The following is a 20,199-nucleotide window of genomic DNA, read 5'->3' as shown; positions in this document are numbered from 1 at the left end:
CTCTAACGTCAATGGGAATAGAGAGGGGCTGACTGGGAATGCCCAACTCAGACGCCAGGGTAGAGTCCATAAAACTCTCATCGGCCCCAGAGTCGATGAGTACCCGAAGATATTTCGACTGGTTCCCCCACAGCAGGATGGCATGGAAAGGGGTGTGAGTAAGGGAGGAGGAAAAGTTATCTGTATGGCCCACCAGAGTACTCACCCCTACTCGTGAGCCTGGTCTTTTAGTGGATAGGAGGACGCGAAATAACCAGTAGTACCGCAATACAGGCAACTCTTCATGTGAAGCCGGTGTAGACGTTCGGCTGGGGACAGCCTAGCTCTGCGTAGTTGCATCGGCTGAGGAAGAGGTGATTCTGCAGACTTCGGAGACACTCGGGGGAACTCGGGTAGCCTCGCGTCCTTTTAGCAACGTAGAGTCGGGGACTTCCGGGATGCCTTGGAGGCGAGGTGGAATCCTTGGTTGGGCGAGTGGAATCAGACCCCCCTCTCTATCCTGCGTTCCCGTAGCCACCCATCGATCCGGATGGTCAAGGCAATTAGCGAGTCGAGATCTGTCGGTAGTTCCCGGGCTGTTAGTTCGTCCTTAACCTTCTCCAAAACTCTGTGCCAAACCGCAATTCCGGGTTCCAGGCACACTCAGCTGCCAACGTGCGGAAATCCACCACATAGTCTGCCACACTGTGGAAGTCTTGCCGAATCTGGAGTAACTTCCGGGCAACCTGTCTCCCGGAAAATGAAAAACCTTCTTCACCTCTGCCACAAACTCCTCCAAACTGAAGCATACTGACTGTTGTTCCCATACAGCTGTAGCCCAGGCGAGAGCCCTCCCGGACATCAGCGTGATGAGGTACGCTATCTTCGAGCAGTCCGAGAGCTTTCCGGGGGAGGTAAGCGGGGCCCTCGGGAAACCGGGGTGGCCGGGGAGGCCGCGCTGCTAACAGCTGAGTTACTGAGAGGCTGGGAGGTTACCATCGTGGTAGGCTGCCTGACAGACAACCTGCGGAATTACTCCAGGAAAGTGAACCCTTCCATAAGACCACGAAGCAACTCCTCGTGCCTTCCAATGGTGGCTCCTTGTGTGGAAAACGGCGTTGCGGAGCTGGTCCGAGTCTGCTGCATCCGTCAAGGCCAGTTCGTACTGTCACGGTTCAGGAGAAGAACCAAATGCTGACAGTTTCGAAGTAACAAAAGTTTATTACAAAAACAGGGGGGTAGGCAAACTACAGGTCAAGGGCAGGCAGAGGTCAGTAGTCCAGAGCAGAGTCTGAAAGGTACAGAACTGTAGGCAGCCTCAGGGTCTAGGCAGGCAGAGGTCAGTAATCTAGGGTGGTATGACAAAGTACAGAACGACAGGCAGGCTCAAGGTCAGGGATAGTCAAAAACCGGGAAAGCTAGAAAACAGGAACTAGAGACAGACAGGAACATGGGAAAACAACTGGTAGGCTTGACGAAACAAAACGAACTGGCAACAAATAAACAGAGAACACAGGCATAAATACACTCAGTATAATGACAAAGATGGGCAACACCTGGAGGTGGGTTGAGACAAGCACAAAGACATGTGAACAGATCAGAGACTGACACCACCAATCAGGCCTTTATTGTAGAGTAGCCAGACGAAAGCCACTCCTCAGTTAAAGCAACTTGATAGCCCGCTTAGAGTTTTCCAAAAGACACCTAAAGGACTCTCAGAACATGAGAAACAAGATTCTCTGGTCTAATGAAACCAAGATTGAACTCTTTGGCCTGAATGCCAAGCGTCACATTTGGAGGAAACCTGGCACCATCTTTACGGTGAAGGCTTCTCAACAGTTTTTACCCCCAAGCCATAAGACTCCTGAACAGGTAATCAAATGGCTACCCAGACTATATGCATTGTGTGCCTTCCCCCCAACCTCTCTTTTACGCTGATGCTACTCTCTGTTTATCATATATGAACAGTCACTTTAACTATACATTCATGTACATATGTACATACTACCTCAATTGGCCCGACCAACCAGTGCTCCTGCACTTTGGCTAACCGGGCTATCTGCATTGTGTCCTGCCACCCACCACCCACCATCACCTCTTACGCTACTGCTACCTTCTGTTCATCATATACGCATAGTCACTTTAACCATATCTACATGTACATACTACCTCAATCAGCCTGACTAACTGGTGTCTGTATGTAGCTTCGCTACTTTTATAGCCTCGCTACTGTATATAGCCTCGCTACTGTTTTTCACTGTCTTTTTACTGCTGTTTTTATTTCTTTACTTACCTATTGTTCACCTAATACATTTTTTGCACTATTGGTTAAAGCCTATAAGTAAGCATTTAACTGTAAGGTTGTTTTTGACGCACGTGACAAATACATTTGATTTGATTTGAAGCATGGTGGTGGCAGCATCATGCTGTGGGGATGTTCTTTAGCAGCAGGGACTGGGAGACTAGTCAGGATCGAGGGATAGATGAATGGCGCAAAGTACAGAGAGTTCCTTGATGAAAACCTGCTCCAGAGTGCACAGGACCTCAGGCACGGGCAAAGGTTAATCTTCCTACAGGACAACAACCCTAAGCACACAGCCAAGACAACGCAGGACGGGCTATGGGACAAGGCTCTGAATGTCCCTGAGTGGCCCAGCCAGAGCCTGGATCTAAAATCTCTGGAGATACCTGAAATTAGCTGTGCAGCAACGCACCCCATCCAACCTGACAGAGCTTGAGAGGATCTGCAGAGAAGAATTGGAGAAACTCCCCAAATACGGGTGTGCCAAGCTTGTAGCGTCCCACCCAAGAAGACTCCGGGCTGTAATTGCTGCCAAAGGTGCATCAACAAAGTACTGAGTAAAGGGTCTGAATACTTATGTAAATGTGATATTTCAGTTATTATAATTTTTTTATGCGCAAAAATGTCTAATGGAGCTTTGTGTGTAGATTGACAATAAACCCCCCAGATTTAATCAGTTTGAGAATAAGGCTGTAACGTAACAAAATGTGGAAAAAGTCAAGGGGTCTGAATACTTTCTGAATGCACTGTATACGCTATCCGTACATATGACTAATAAAACTTGAAGCTACTGCTGTGTGTGTGTGTGGTGTGTGTGTAGGTTCGGCTAGTTAACATTGTTTTTTGGTCTACAGCAGTAAGATTGTGCTCTAGCATTCAAACATCCTCGCCACAGAGGATGCAGGAAAGGAATGCATCTTGGGAATTGATGCGCCAGTCAGTCCTCCACCGTCTCAACCCTCCCCCTTCTTCCCTTCCCAACAATCCCCTACCATCCCACCACCAACGTTCTCATCATTGTAAATATTTATCAATGTGACTAGCCTTTGAATAAGGTCGGCTGCATTTCACAAAGACAATGAAAAACATCAACAAGCAGTATTTGCTAAGCACACAGCGCAGTTAAAAGAGGAGATCCCTCATTCTCATGCTCTTTATGAGGCAGGGACAGAGCATTATGTGTTGCTTTGCTCTTCATGCTATTCCCTTCAAAACAAGATGTGCCCTGTTTACCTGACTGAAACCCAGAACAATAGACCCTAGTCGAGCACATTTAGGGTTAAAACTGCAATATGTAACTCTTTGGGTGACCCGGCCAAATTCACATAGATATGTGAGTTATAGATCTGCCATTCTCATCAAAAGCAAGTTAAAGAAGCAGCAGATATGTTCTATGCACTCTATTTCTATGCTTCCTGTTCTGAAGTTACATTTTTGCGTCTTTTACTTTTGGTTTTGTACACCAGCTTCAAACAGCTGAAAATACAACATGATTGGTTATTGAAAAGATATTTCACAGCGGTTTAGATTCTCTACCCTATACATTGCTTGTTTTGTCACACAAACTAAAATTAGGCAAACTATTAGAATTTTTGCAATCAGGAAATGGCAGAGGAATTTCTGCATAATGCACGTTTAAAGAAGAATCTCTATTTTTGCTTGGAGTGTGTACCAGTGGAGTTTTGTGGAGTTTGCTCAGTAGCTCTTACTCATATTTCCAAGTATGGGTAGCTGCAGCCCAATATGGCAACGAGGTATGGGTGATTGGGAGTGTCGAAAGCAGTGGGTGTATGGAAAGCTAATCAGCTAATTGGGCAGTATTGTTGCCACTCAAGACCGTTTTGTGTGGTTGATTTGGCAGCATCACGATGAGTCGATGCACCCAGCACCGATATTGTGCCTGCCAACTTTAAGTGCTTCCTACTAGGTATCACGGTCGTGTCGCCAGCGGTAACTACGATGCAAATGTTTTCTCTCACATGATTTTATTTCAAGTAGCTATAGCAGCCTACACATTAAATAACTCTTATTGTTAACCATCTAGATCTCACCTTGATACATACATACAGTCTACTACTCAATGAGAAGGGCATGAACGATAACAAAACGGCAACATTGTAACAACACTCACACTTGACAAGCACTTCTGTCCTGCAGTAGCTACCTAGCCAATAACAGGGTGACAGTCACAGTAAGCACACACATACAACGCATTGAGCAACAGTACACCCATCATCAGTACTTTTCATAAAAAATGAACAATCGTCAGTTTTACAACTGAAAATGTACAATTATTTTTGTAAAACTAACAGTGAACTATGACTCAGACTCATAATTGGGCAGAAGACCAAGCTCTGGCTGTACAGTAGCTCCAGTTGCGTGGTAAGAAACAGAAGAAAAAAAACACAGCTCAATCAAAACCGTCTAACCTATAGAAGAGAGCTTTTGACACACCCACTCCTTTCCACACTCCAATTATTTTCCTTCCGGCACACCCTCTCACCCTTACGCCGGTCGCCATGTTGGAATGCAGGTATCCCCTTCTCCATATTTCAGTGAGGTATTTTCAGGGCGTGGTTACTCTCCAAAATACTTACTCACATTCCTGGGAACATTGTGGCACATATCTGGAATTAGGCCACATAACGCAACGAGAGGGCTAATTAGGCAGGATAATATTAGCCGCTAACAGCGAAACACTGTGGGGTTAATAACTTTTTAGTTATTCAGCTAATTACCAGCCCACAGCTTCCTCAAAGCCCCATAGAGGCTGGGCCCGAGGTGCCTGTATAAAAAAAGATCCCTAATTGTGTCAACACTCCCACTTTGGCACCAACTGCACGGGGGACCAAATGGACGGTGGACAGGTTCACCTAAAAACCATGCCATCCTTTTTTAACCCCCTCCAATTACAGGTTTTTATACCTCTGTCATCAATCCTCTTTTGGGGGGGAACGCTGGTGCTTAACAGGGTTGATAAAAAGCATCAGTTACTTAAAGAAGAGTATATTCTGCCGGAGGTGTTGAGTTTGACAGCTTTGTTGGCTACGTAAAGGGCCTGGTTTGTACGATGGCTGTTAGCAGAGCTAGCTCTGGCTAGGGCAGAGAGAGAGAGAGAGAGAGAGAAAGCCCTGGTGGCTTGATGACAGTGTGGTGCCTTGCCCGTTGTTGCCCTGGTGCTCCCTTGGCACTATGCTGATCTCCCCGTGGCAGGCCTGTAGCTGGTGCCGTCAGGTTAATGGAGGCTTGCATCAGCCTGGGCTGCCTCTCAGGGACACAAACACTCCCCATAATGAAATGACTGACCAATGCTTTTACATCACTGGTTCTCTCTGGCCATTTAATTAAAGCCCCAGAGCTTATTCGCTCCAGCTGTGAGGCTATGTGTATAGAAACAGAGGAGGGTGTACTGTTGCTCCTTTAATTAATTGATGTAGCAATCGTACACTCATATAGAAGCAAAAACAGTTATATTGCTTGGTTCATATATAAAACCCCTAAAAGGTTTATATACAATATAACCCTTTTATAGGGCTCTTTGATCAGAACCCTATGGGTTCTTATTCACAGAACTAAATACAGAACCTGAAGGGTTCTTCTTCACTGAACCAAAATTGGTTCCATAAAGAACCCTGTTTGGTGCCATTCATGAATTATGGGTTATACTAATAAATAGTACTATTTCTAGCTAAGAATATAACATAATAAACAATAGAATAATGTACAAAAGAATACCAGCATATTTTTATTGTCACTGTAAGCACCGATAGCCTGGGAGGCATCTCTTTATTTGAATGATGGCCAACGTCAATCCTGGTAGCAACTCTGGCTGATTCCTTTATGGAACAGTACAAGATACAAGATGGGTTGTTTCCTGGCTGGTTTTTGAGAAGAAGAAATGAGGAGCAAAAACATTAGTTCATCTTCAGAAATAAACAAGTTAATCTTCAGAAATAAATATGAGTTAATCTGCCAAATTGAAGACTAAATTATATTCTTAGAAGAACATGCCGTTGTCGTCATCAGCTGTAGCCGAAAGAGTAGATCCTCTGCCAGAATGAGCAAATCATGTAATGATTAACTATTGAATCACCAAGACTTATAATGAATAATTTATTATAATTTAGATACATACCTCCTCTCAGTCAGCCCACTGCCCATCACGTCAAAAAAAAAGAAAAAGCATCTAGTTAGCTGTCATTTTAGAATTTAATGCTGGTTTTGGTTAGCTGTTGTTGGCTAAAGTCCACATTACACTTTGGGGTAGAGAAAGAACCCTCAAGGTTCTTTGCCTTCACTGGGTTTATAAACTGGGTTTACAGTATATATTTAACCTTTTTTAGAACCGCTAAGAACCTTCTTCTTAGAGTGTAGTCAATACTCAAGTGTTATAAACAATCAAGCCTGGCTCTGTTGCTGGTTTCACACACTTTGGAAAAATATGTTCATGCTCACAGTTAACATTGTGAGATACACCTGCCACTCTTCCTGTCAATGGACTTAGCTATTGATCAAGGAATGTTAAATGGACTTGGGAAATCCATGTCAGTGATAAAGACCTACCAGTTTTAGTTCAGTACCCAAACTGCACAAATAAACCATTCCTCTTATTGCTTGAATTATAAGGAGAACATTCAATAACATGAAGTAAATTATATCTGATTAATATCTGATAAATAATGTTGTATGTAGTTCCCTCTAGCTCTTTATGTGAATATTAACTAGCTACTTCTACCGTTTGAATAGTAGTTGGAGACTTTGTCAGCGCTGGGCTATACAAGGATAATAAGAGAGAGTGTAAGTCCCAAATGGCACCCTATCTCCTATATAGTGCACTACTTTCGACCAGAGCCCATCAAAAGTAGTGCACTATGTAGAGAATGGGATGCCATTTTGGACGTAGCCAGATGCTTTCTCAAGGTGTTACAGGTTCTGCCAGCCAAGCGCTTTCGTTACAAGATACCACAGATGATCAAAGACCCAGAGCGCGAAATAAGATCTCATACCTACAAATTGAGGACGACTCTCTCCTTTCACAATTTAATTGCAAAAGTAAATATGTCATCCCAACAATGCCCTAGTATGAAACAATATCAAAACATCAATCAAAGCACAAGTCATTAGATGGCATTTAGGATGGTCACAAAAAAGTATTGTCAATCCAGACATGGAATCCTTGAATTATCCTGCCATATCATTCCTCTTGCTAATTTATTAGGGATGTGCATCTTTCAAACCAGATGGGACGGCGAAGCGCTGCAGAATGCTGTGTTAACCATGCTGGTTAAGTGTGCCTTCAATTCTAAATACATCACAGACAGTGTCACCATCAAAGCACCCCCACACCTCCTCCTCCATGCTTCACTGTGGGATCCAAACATGCGGTGATCATCCGTTCACCTACTTTGCGTCTCACAAAGACACGGCGGTTGGAACCAAAAATCTCAAATTTGGACTCATCTGATGAAAGGACAGATTTCCACCGGTCTAATATCAATTGCTCGTGATTCTTGGCCCAAGCAAGTGTCTTCTTCTTTTTGGTGTCCTTTAGTAGTGCTTTCTTTGGAGCGATTTGACCATAAAGTCCCAATTAACGTAGTCTCCTCTGAACAGTTGATGTTGAGATGTGTCTGTTACTTGAACTCTGTGAAGCATTTATTTAGGCTGAAATGTGAGGTGCGGTTAAGTCTAATGAATGTATCCTCTGCAGCAGAGGTGGTACTCATGAAAGACAGTTTCATAGTAGTGCTTGATGGTTTTTGCGACTGCACTTAGTGTGTTGGGTCATTGTCCTGTTGAAAAACAGTATGTAAACATTATTAAAGTGGCCAGTGATTCCATGTCTATTTATGCAGGGCAGCAGCCTCTAAGGTGCAGGGTTGAGTAACCGGATGGTAGCCGGCTAGTGATGGTTATTTAACAGTCTGAAGGCCTTGAGATAGAAGCTGTTTTTCAGTCTCTCGGTCCCAGCTTTGATCACCCATAATTGCCTCGCCTTCTGGATAGTAGTGGGGTGAACAGGCTGTGGCTCGGGTGGTTGATCTCCTTGATGATCTTTTTGGCCTTCCTGTGACATTGGGTGCTGTAGGTGTCCTGGAGGGCAGGCAGTGTGCCCCCGGTGATGCGTTGGGCAGACCGCAACAGCCTCTGGAGAGGCCTGCGGTTGCGGGCGGTGCAGTTGCCATACAAGGTGGTGATACAGGCTGACAGGATACTCTCAATTGTGCATCTGTAAAAGTTTGTGAGGGCCTTAAGGGCCAAGCCGAGGACCTGTCAGTGATGTGTACACTGAGTGATGTGTACGCTGAGTGATGTGTACACGCTGAGGAACTTGAAGCTTTTCACCTTCTCCACTGCGGTCCCGTCGATGTGGATAGGGGTGCGCTTCCTCTGCTTTTTCCTGAAGTCCATGATCAGCTCCTTTTGTTTTGTTGACGTTGAGGGAGAGGTTATTTTCCTGGCACCACACCGCTAGGGCCATCACCTCCTTCCTGTAGGCTGCTTTGTCATTGTTGGTAATCAGGTCTAGTACTGTTGTGTCGTCTGCAAACTTGATGATTGAGTTGGAGGCGTGCGTGGCCATGCAGAAATGGGTGAACAAGGAGTACAAGAGGGGGTTGAGCACGCACCCTTGTGGGGCGCCTTTGTTGAGGATCAGCAAAGTGGAGGTGTTCTTTCTTACCTTCACCACCTGGGGGCGGTCCTTCAGGAAGTCCAGGACCCAGTTGCATAGGGTGGGGTTCAGACCCAGGGCCCCGAGCTTAATGATGAGCTTGGAGGGTACTATGGTATTGAAGGCTGAGCTATAGTCAATGAACAGCATTCTTACATAGGCATTCCTCTTGTCCAGATGGGATAGGGCAGTGTACAGTGTGATGGTGATTGCATCGTCTGTGGATCTATTGGGATGGTATGCAAATTAAAGGGGGTAGAGGTGTAGAGGTTATATGATCCTTGACTAGTCTCTCAAAGCACTTCCTGATGTCAGAAGTGAGTGCTATGGGGCGATTGTAATTTAGTTCAGTTACCTTTGCTTTCTTGGGCACAGGTACAATGGTGGACATATTGAAGCAAGTGGGGACAGCAGACTGGGATAGGGAGAGATTGAATTTGTCCGTAAATACTCCAGCCAGCTGATGTGCGAATGCTCTGAGGACGCAGCTAGGGCTGCCGGCTTGGGAGAGTTAAAATGCTTAAATGTCTTACTCACATCGGCCACGGAGAATGAGAGCCCACAGTCCTTGGGAGCGGGCCATGTCGGTGGCACTGTGTTGTTCTCAAAGTGGGCGAAGAAGGTTTGTGCGAATTCTGCAATCTATCCACAGTTTCTGTTTTGCGTAGGTTTTAATAGACACAGTGGGAACAACATCCCCTGTACACTTCCTGATGAACTCAGTTACAATGTCTTTGTATACGTCAATGTTATTCTCAGAGGCTACCTGGAACACATCCCAGTCCACATGATCAAAACAATCTTGAAACATGGATTACGATTGGTCAGACCAGTGTTGAAGAGACCTTAGCACAGGTACTTCCTGTTTGAGTTTCTGCCTGTAGGAAGGTAGGAGAAAATGTTTGTTGTGATCTGATTTGCCGAAGGGAGTGCTGGGGAGGGCCTTGTAGGCTTCCCGGAAGGGGAGTAACAGTGGTCGAGTGTTTTATCAGCGTGAGTACTACAGTCAATGTGTTGACAGAACTTTGTTTGCCTTTTACTAAAATTTGCTCTGTTCAAATCCCCAGCTACAATAAATGCGGCCTCAGGATATGTGATTTCCAGTTTGCACAAAGTCCAGTGTAGTTCCTTGAGGGTCGCCGTGGTATCGGCTTGAGGGGGAATGTACATGGCTGTGACTATAACCGAAGAGAATTCTCTTGGAAGGTATTTGATTTTGAGGTATTCTTGGTTGGTGAAAAAAAGGACTTGAATTTCTGTATATTATCACAATCACACCATGCGTAGTTAATTATGAAACATACACCACCACCTTTCCTCTTCCCGGAGAGTTCTTTATTCCTGTCTGCGCAATGTACTGAGAACCCAGCTGGCCATATGGACGGGGACAGTATCTCCGGAGAGAGCCAATGATTCATTGAATACCTCTTCCCCGCCAGTGGCGTCTTGGAGCAGCCTCTGAGATAAATTGCTCTGGGGGGTACGAACAAAGGATCCATTTCGGGAAAGTTGTATTCCTGGTCGTAATGCTGGTGAGTTACCGCCACTCTGATATCCAAAAGTTATTTCCGGCTGTAATAACAAACAAAAAAACGTTATGGGATAATAATGTAAGAAATAACACACAAAAAAAACAAAATACTGCAATGTTGCTTAGGACCTAGAAGCAGAGCTGCCATGTCTGTCGGTGCAATCTTCAATGTGTGAGTGTGTGGGAAGAGTTCAGTGTGTGTGGGTAGAGTTCAGTGTGTGTGCATAGAGTCAGTGCAAGTGTGTTAGTACAGAAAAGGGTCAATGCAGGTAGTCCGGTAGCCATTTGATTTGCCATTTAGCAGTCTTGTTTGGAAGTCTTATGGCTTGGGGGTAGAAGCTGTTTAGGGTCCTGTTGTTTCCAGCCTTAGTGCATTGGTACGGCTTGCAATGCGATAGCAGAGAGAACAGTCTGTGGCTTGGGTGGCAGGAATCTTTGACAATTTATGGGGCCATGCTCTGACACCGCCTGGTATAGAGTTCCTGGATAGCAGGTAGCTCGGCCCCAGTAATGTATTGTGTCGTATGCACTTCCCTCTGTAGCACCTTGCGGTCGGATGCCAAGCGGTTGATGCATACTAAGCGGTGATGCAGCCAGTCAAGATGCTCTTGATGGTGCAACTGTAGAACTTTTTGAGGATCTGACGGCCCATGACAAATCTTTTCAGCCTCCTCAGGGGGAAGAGGCGTTGTCGTGCCCTTGCCCGACTGTGTTGGTGTGTTTGGACCATGATTGTTCCTTAGGGATTTGGAAACTGAGGAACTCGAAGCTCTCGTCCTGCTCCACTACAGCCCTGTTGATGTGAATGGGGGCATGCTCGGACCTCCATTTCCTGTAGTCCACAATCAGTTCCTTTGTTTTACTGACATTGAGAGAGAGGTTGTTGTCCTGGCGCCAGGTCTCTGACCTCCTTCCTATAGGCTGTCTCATCGTCGTTGGTGATCAGGCCTTCCACAGTTGCGTTGTTAGCAAACTTAATGATGATGGCGTTGGAGCAGTGCAGCCACGCAGTCATGGGTGAACAGGGAGTACAGGAGGGGACTAAGCATGCACCCCTGTGGGGCCCCCGTTTTGAGAGTCAGCGTTCCAGATGTGTTGTTGCCTACCTTCACCACCTGGAGGTTGCCTACCCTCAGTCTAGGATCCAGTTGCAGAGGGAGGTGTTCAGTCCCAGGGCCTTTAGCTTAGTGATGGCACTTTAGAGGGCAATATGGTGTGGAACGCTAAACTGTAGTCAGTGAACAGGTGTAGGTGTTCCTTTTGTCCAATTTGGAAAGGGCAGTGTGGAGTGCAATTGAGATTGCATCATCTGTGGATCTGTTGGGGCAGTCTGCGAAATGGAGTAGTTCCAGAGTGTCTGGATGTGAGCTATGACCAGCTTTTCAAAACATTTGATGGCTACTGATGTTAGTGCTATGGGGTGATAGTTATTTAGACAGGTTTCCTTGGCATTCTTGGGCACAGGTACTATGGTGGTCTTCTTGAAACATGTAGGTATTACAGATTGGGTCAGGGAGAAAAATGTCAGTGATAACAATTGACAGTTGGTCAGCGCATGCTCTGAGTATGCTTCCTGGTAATCCATCTGGTAAGGTCTTACTCACATTGGCTACAGAGAGCGCGATCACACAGTCATCCAGAACAGCTGGTGCTGTCATGTATGGTTCAGTGTTGCTTGCCTTGAAGCGAGTATAGAAGGCGTTTAGCTCGTCTGGTAGGCTTGTGTCACTGGGCAACCCATGGCTGGGTTTCCCTTTAAAATCTATGATAGTTTTTAAGCCCTGCCACATCCGAAGAACGTCAGAGCCAGTGTTGTAGGATTTGATCTTAGTCCTGTATTGACGCTTTGTGTGTTTAATGGTTCGTCGGAGGGTGTACCAGGATTTCTTAAAAGTGTCTGGGTATAGTGTCCTACTCCTTGAAAGAGGCAGATCTAGCCTTTAGCTCAACGAGGATGTTGCTTGTATTCCATGGCTCCTGCATGGCGTATGGTGACTGTGGGGAAGACGTAATCATTGCATTTATTAATGAAGCCGGTCACTGATGTGGTAAACTCCTGAATGCCATCTGATAAATCCAGGAACCTATTCCAGTCTGTGCCAGCAAAACAGTCCTGTAGCTTGGCATCCGCATCCGACCTACACTGATATTTCCTGTTTGCGTTGTTTCTTGTAAGTAGGAATCAGGAGGATAGAGTTGTGGTCAGATTTGATAAATGGAGGGAGATCTTTGTATGTGTCTCTGTGTGTGAAGTAAAGGAGATCTAGATGTATTTTTTTTTTGCAACATAGAAATGAGGTCAAACGGATTTCAGTTTTCCTGCCTTAAAATCATCAGCCACTAAGAGTGATGCCTCTGGATGAGCATTTTCTTGTTGGCTTGTGGCCCTATATAGCTCGGTGAGTGCGCTGTTAGTGCCAGCATCAGTTTGTGTTGGTAAATAGACAGCTGTGAAAAATATAGATGAAAAGTCTCTTGGTAAATAGTAGGGTCTACAACTTATCATGAGGTACTCTAACTCAAGCGAGCAGAACCTTGAGAATTCCTTAATATTAGAGATTGCGCACCAGCTGTTAACAAAGGGAAACCCACCGCCCTTGAGTTTACAAGACTCTGCCATTCTGTCCTGCTGATGCATAAAAAAACCAGCTAGATTTATACTAAGCATGCCCTCATTCAGCCATGACTCCGTGAATCAGAAGATAATACAGTTCTTCAGGCCCCATTCATGGGATAGTTTCGAACTGAGTTTGTCTAGTTTGTTCTCCAGTGATTGTACATTCGCCAATAGAACAGAGGGTAGAGGCTGTTTATTTACTCGTCGCCGTAGTTTCCTTAGGGTGTCGCCAAGTCGGCCTCTACTGTATATTGCCGTCTTTTCCTCTTCCAAATTTAAGAGGGCCTGGTCCTGGGTGAGCAGTATGATCTGCACGGCCGAGTCATTGAAGTATAATTCTTCATTCAAATAAAGGTTTTTGATCACTGTTCTGATGTGCAAAAACTGTTTTCGGGTCGTAGGAAATAATGGCGGAAACATTATTTACAAAAGAAGATCAGTGCAAAAACTCCCACAAAATAGTATAACTTGTCAGGAGCCCGCAAAACGGCCGCTATACATCCCAACACCATTCTCTCATAAGGTAAGTACATTTAATTGATTTCCTACTAAATGTTTTTGAACATTATTGAATTTAGATTTAATGTCTGGATTCCGTAATTCCATCCACGTTCTCCGCATCACAGATTTTAGGGGGCCCTACTGGTGAGGAAACCTCCATGTGGCCATGAGCCATTGTATTACCAGTTAACCATTTCCATTCAGTTACAGTAGAGATATCTACTTGGTTATCTGTGATCTATGTACTGTATTAGAACTATCCATGTGACTGGTGATGAAAGCCTCCAGGTGGTCATGACTGCAGTATTAATAGTTAACCTTTTCCACGGCTGATATACAGGTAACTGCCAAAATGAAGGGAACTCTTGAGTAAATGAAGGATGCAAAGTATATTTAGAACAGGTGCTTCCACACAGGTGTGAGTTCTAAGTTAATCAAACAATAACCTCCCACCATGCTTAGGGTCATGTATGAAAATGCCCAGTTGCCCATTATTTTGGTAGTTGGTAGTTCCGGTCCCTAGAAGTGAGGACTGAGATAATAATAGTAACATAATATTCAGTGCTGTCTAATTTGAGTATGATGAAGTCTGTTTGATGTGATGTTTTCTGTCTTCAGATACAGAGAGCTGTGAAAGCCTGTCTGCAGATGAAGAGGTCCAAATGAAGAGCAGTGGTTCACAGTCCTGGTCCTGGACTCAAAGAGGTGCACATTTTGGTTTTTGCCTCAGCACTGCACAGCTGATACAAATGATCAACTCATCATCAAGCTTCAAGTGGTACTTATATATTCATTTGTGATGCTATCCCTGAGTGGCGCAGCAGTCTAAGGCACTGCATCTCAGTGCTAGAGGTGTCACTACAGACCCTGGTTCGATTCCAGGCTGTATGACAACCGGCCGTGATTGGGAGTCCCATAGGGCGGGGCACAATTGGCCCAGCGTCGTCCTGGTTAGGGTTTGGCCGGGGTAGGCCATCATTGTAAATAAGAATTTGTTCTTAACTGACTTGCCTAGTTAAATACAATATATGATCTTACTGTTGTCTCATGCTACACATCTACGTGTGTGCACATGCATCCATCTATCCAATGTTATCATGATTTGTTATAATGATGTAAAAGTCTAATAATAACATTATCTTCCATATTCTTCCAACTCATCCCAAACCATCTCAATTGGGTTGAGGTCGGGTGATTGTGGAGGCCAGGTCATCTGATGCAGCACTCCATCACTCTCCTTATTGGTCAAATAGCCCTTACACAGCCTGGAGGTGTATTGGGTCATTGTCCTGTAAATTCATCTGGTGTATACATAAAGATTTTGATTGCTGTTACAGTGCTATCTGAGTGAATTGGATTTGTTCCAACATTTCAAGATTTCATATATTTAAAACAAAATCATGTATTATTATTATTTATGTACTTGTTTGACATTTTACTGCATTGTTAGGAGCTAGTAACATAAGCATTTCGCTGCACCACTATGACATCTGTGTACTAGACCAATAAACTCAGACTCCTCCTCCTACCCCCTCACTTATGGAGGCACTCCAAACCAGACACTTTTTAAAAATTGCTTGTCAGGGTAGACACACATAGTTTAGAGTCAGGAGCGGAAATAACACAGCAACCATTACCATCACACAAACAGCGGTCCAGAGGTAACAACGACAGCCATAAAACTTTCATTAACCCTGATTAACTGCACCAAGGGGACATGAGTGAAGGGTACAGATGGGATAGGTTTACTTGTTGTTACAGAGGTTGATTCCATGACCACAGGTTCTCTGTAGGCTGGTGCTCGAGAAGAATGCGTGTATGTGTGTGCGCATGTGGGAGTGTGCATGTCTGTGTGTCTGACCAGCCCCCCCCGTTACCTTCCCTGTAGTCCTTCATTTAGCCGTTCCATTAAACACTGTGGAGGTACTGCACAATGTATAACATGCTGACCTATTCCTAGCAACTCCGCCGAGCCAGGGTTAACAGCCTTCTCTATATTTTAAAGCTTTCAAATGGCCATTTCTTTTTTCACCATGACCAAATATTTCGTCAACATCTCAAGGGCTACAGAGAGTAGTTCACCATAGCGACATATTGAAAACATTAGAAATCTAAGTCAATTCTAATCATGTAAACTATCTGGGTCTATGAATACACAGACGGATTAAAAGGGGGATCAACGAGGATCCATTGACATTCACATTTTTTAATTTAACTGGATTATCATCGTCTCCTTTGGCTCCGTGAAATTGCCTAAGCTTCCCGTTCTCGGATGTACATTGGGCTTTTTGTGTGTGTGCCTCAGACACTTCTCTGCTATTCACTGAGTAAGGAAAGAGAGGAAGCCATTAAATAGCGACTGCCCCTAAAAAGCATCTTCTTTGAAAACAACCTACATTATGTGGCATCGTCATGAGTCAGAAACACCTATTGTAGTGTCACCACGACTACAATGTGTAAATAGGATCATTTTGGTCAAAGTCAGTCCCATCCAAAACTGAGATTTGCGAGATGATAGGAAAATAATGGTATGTCACGGAATGAAGGGTGCCGTAACAGTTTTTCATGGGTTGGGTTTATTTTAACCTTCCCACAGCTGGCAGGACCCAAGTAATCATCAATTCGGAGCGCAGCTGCATGTGAACCAATCATAATAAGCAATAGCTCCAAATTTCAATGACTTAAAAACCTCAAACCAACTTTCAATTGTAGATGTGTATATTGAAAGCATTTAATCAGACAACTAAAATATGTGCAACATGAAAATATTGTCCCATTTACATTGTGTAATTTATTGACGGGACCCAACTATGACAAGCAACTTTGCCAATATTTGGCTCAATATTTGGCTCAATATTTGGCTCAATATTTGTTAACTCTTCCCACCTGTGAACACACACAAGAGACACTCACATCAAACCACACCCCAAAACCAACCCAAGGTTGAATTTAGCCATGGTCTGCTTGCATTTCTTAATGAACCAAATCAGAAAGTGCAGTCACCCTTTAACATCCCCACTAACCCTCACTGGCTCCCATCTCTGTACCCCTCCCCACTCTCCCCCCTCCCCTCCCCTCCACTCTCCCCTTCTCTGTGCTGCCCAAATCCATTTGGTTAATGGGCCCAGCCCATGTGCAGCCAAATGGAACAAAACCCACTCAAACACAACACAAACTCATGCACGCCTGACACACACACACACACTCACGCATGCATCCTGGCAGTGTTCGCCAGTCGCCAGTTGCGGAGACGTTTCTACTTGGACAGCAACTGAAAGAAAGAGGGTCTTGATGTTTGTGTTCCTGTGGATGGGCTGGGTGACCCTTTCAAAGCACTCACTTAACTAGAGGCGGGAACAGAGTGAGTTGCATGGAGGGGTGGGAAGCAGGAAGGGAGGAGGACCTGGGGGGATTTTCCCTCAATTGCTGCAGCAGCTTCAGTCCACAACTGCTCCGTCGGGCAAGACAAAGATGGAATGAATGAAACAGCATGGTCAATGATAGCAGCTTCTTCTGCATCTACTTTCTAACTTCATGTTGTTGTTTTTTTTGCGCTTTGGCACTACGAGCTTCCCTCTGACAGACATGCCATATTGCTTTACTGTAAGATAGAGTGTGTGAGACAGCTCGTTCATCACTGTATCATTATCTTCTATATCGTTCCTATCTAATCAGCCCATAACAGCTGCACACAAACATGGCTCCCTGAATTATACATGCAGAGGGTTTTTGGTTCTGGCCCAGCATCGGTTGGGCACGGATACGGGGCTGATAGATAAAAGAGCCCAATTGAGCACTGAAGGGAGGGGGATTGGAAAACCAGAGGATGTCAGGCGGTGGCACTCATCATCCGGTTCAGGACATTTCCCATAGAGATAGCATGACGTGTCATTTTCCACTTGAACGAGATGAAGATATTCCCAAAACTCCCTCTCAGTGCCCTCGGCTGTACTGTCACTATTGGATGGGCCGGTCCATCAGATCTCATCGATCAGGAGGGATTCGCCATCACAGTGGGGGCGTTGTTAGATCTGAGGGAGAGATGCTATGACACGTCAATCCTGTGACCTCTGATCCCCTTAATATAGGACGTGCGTCACAGACACACACACTTCCCTGATCACAGCGCACAGAACGTGCTGTGTGTGGGTGTGTGTCATGTTGTGTTGGAGTGGAAGGAACGTGGACAAAGTCAGTGTACCAGAGCTACATATGTTACCATTGCCCCTCTATGATGCCCGGCAGGCATGAGTTAGCATGACCCCCTGACCCAATTCCGGGGTGTGATGTAATATGGAGCACCCGGCAAGACAGACTATTCCATATAATGTAAACTCCAATAGAAATAACTTAAAATGTATACCTTCAAATTAAACCAAATAATTTGCACTCATGACTACTGGTTTCAATGACATTTTCAGCCAACTTACAAGCAAGTACTTTATGAGTTTATTGTTACAAATCAAATTGCCTACTAACGTTATCCCTAGCAACCTGCTAATTTTACGTTAGCACTACATGAGTCAGTCAGTTGCTATCAACACCTAGCTTACAGCTACATTAAAATAAACCAACGTTTTGGAAATAAAAAACACCATCTAAACAGTTATGAATTTTAAAAAAATCTATGTGCGGTTATCTTAGCCAGCAAGCTAGCCAGCCAGCTAACGTTAGCTATTTATCGAACAAGCTATTAGCCTAGCCCGCCTAGCTAACCACCACAGTCAGCTAGAGTCCAACTACTGCAGACCAGCTAGAACACAACACAACTAAAACATAACCACAAATCAAAGCCAAGAGAAAGCAGAGACTTACAGATTGATGGTTAGGGCCCATCAGATGGTAAAACTTTCAAAAGAGTGCAGCCTGAGTTAGCTACCAAAGCGAGGGGGGGTCGAGGGAAAGTCCAGGAAATCCAAAATAGATAGATTCCAGATGTCCGCCAGCTAGCACGCTAGCACTAAGCCAAGGTGGAAAAAGGTATAAAAACCATGTAGCCTATTTAACAGAGAACATACCAAAAAGTTGACAAAACAAAAAGGAGGACAGACGACTACACAATTAGAGCAAGTAGGTATGATTTTCTCTTTCATTTTGAGCCCACGACAATAAGGCATCAGAGCCTGAGTCGCTCTGAATAAAAGTGTCTGCTAAATGACAAAAATCGAAATGCAATATTTCAATTGGGAATATTAATCTAAACTGCGTTCTTAGATACAAAAGGACACAGCTACCATATTGGGTAGAATGTACTCTCTATGTCTGACACACCCATGCAGACAGACATACAAGCACTACATAAACAAAGCATGTGTTTTTAATTGAGAGAGATTCACAAGCTGTTTATTTGCTTCGAGTAGCTTCCTTCAGCGGCCACAAAGAGCCCGGTCACGTGAATGAAGGAGATCCCTATGAATGTGAAAAGCCTCTCTCCACTCCACACCCTCCTACCTATTAACAATCCACTGGGAATGTCAACCATCATAACAAAACACAAACAAACAGCCTGTACTCTACCCCTCCATAAAATGCACTCAGACGACATGGACAGGTTGTTCAGTGTTTACCCTGGTAAAGTAAGACACATGCAGCTTTTAGAGGGAGATGCGCTGACACACACAGAGCTACTGATTGATGGACTGGATTGGCTGTGGTTGGCCAACCCAGTCCATTAATCAGTAGCTCTGTGTGTGTCAGTGCATCTCCCTCTAAAAGCTGCATGTCTTACTTTACCAGGGTAAACACTGAACAACCCGTCCATGTCGCTTGTCTTTTTACCGTCTTACTTCATTTTCTAAATTGTCTGGATCCTTCCTTCTCCACGAACCCCCTAAGCACTCCTCATAGTCATTGAGGACATTCCTCAAAAAAATACATGTATCTGTTAATAATGAAATGTTTTTCAGACTGTGCTCTGAGTTGGAGCTGGAGGGAGGCGGGGGGGTTGGAATCGGCTGTGTGCTCTCTGAGCGAGCACCTCCTCAATTAGAGCTAAGCTCAGCCATCAATAGGATCCGAGGAGAGAATTTGGCTGCTCCCCTCATCCTGCCCAGGGACTCCATTGTGACAGGCCACGCAGCTGACGTTCTGCATGGAGATCTGGCAGAGGAAGCTTGTGGAGGGAGGCATTGTGTGGAGACAGCCATTGTCATATGTTCCTTTCCACCAGCAAGGACATTGGGAAGACAATCCATACAAAGGATATCCATCTACTAAAAAAGAAAACCAGTGATTTTCTTCTCCGCCCGAACATTTAACACGAGAGACTCACGCAGTATCCATGACAGTGTCCATGACAGTATCCATGACAGTGTCCATGACTTAATAAGGATCGGACCCTTTTTTTCAATTGTCGCCTAAAATGACATACCCAAATCTAACTGCCTGTAGCTCAGGACCTGAAGCAAGGATACTGTATGCATATTCTTGATACCATTTGAAAGGAAACACTTTGAAGTTTGTGGGAGAATGTAGGAGAATATAAGACATTAGATCTGGTAAAAGATAACACAAACTTTTCAAACTTTTATTTTTTTCATGTTATTTTTTAATAAAAAAAAATGTAACCCTTATTTTACCAGGTATGTTCACTGAGA

General features: G+C 44.6%; 1 long non-coding RNA gene across 1 annotated transcript in view; it reads right to left on the bottom strand.

The window, feature by feature from the left end:
* Positions 1-19,024, bottom strand: part of LOC149970422 (uncharacterized) — a 37,894-nt gene extending 18,870 nt beyond the window's left edge. Inside the window, exon 1 of the long non-coding RNA XR_016493333.1 lies at positions 18,419-19,024. This is a non-coding gene — a long non-coding RNA (uncharacterized LOC149970422). The remainder of the gene's footprint in view (positions 1-18,418) is intronic.
* Between the last annotated feature and the right edge of the window lie 1,175 nt (positions 19,025-20,199).

The sequence above is a fragment of the Oncorhynchus mykiss genome, chromosome 29, assembly GCF_057628025.1.
Source record: "Oncorhynchus mykiss isolate SJ-2025 chromosome 29, ASM5762802v1, whole genome shotgun sequence".
Classification (NCBI taxonomy): Eukaryota; Metazoa; Chordata; class Actinopteri; order Salmoniformes; family Salmonidae; genus Oncorhynchus; species Oncorhynchus mykiss.
Note: the sequence above shows the minus strand (reverse complement) of the source record. Positions and strands in the feature narration are given on the sequence as shown.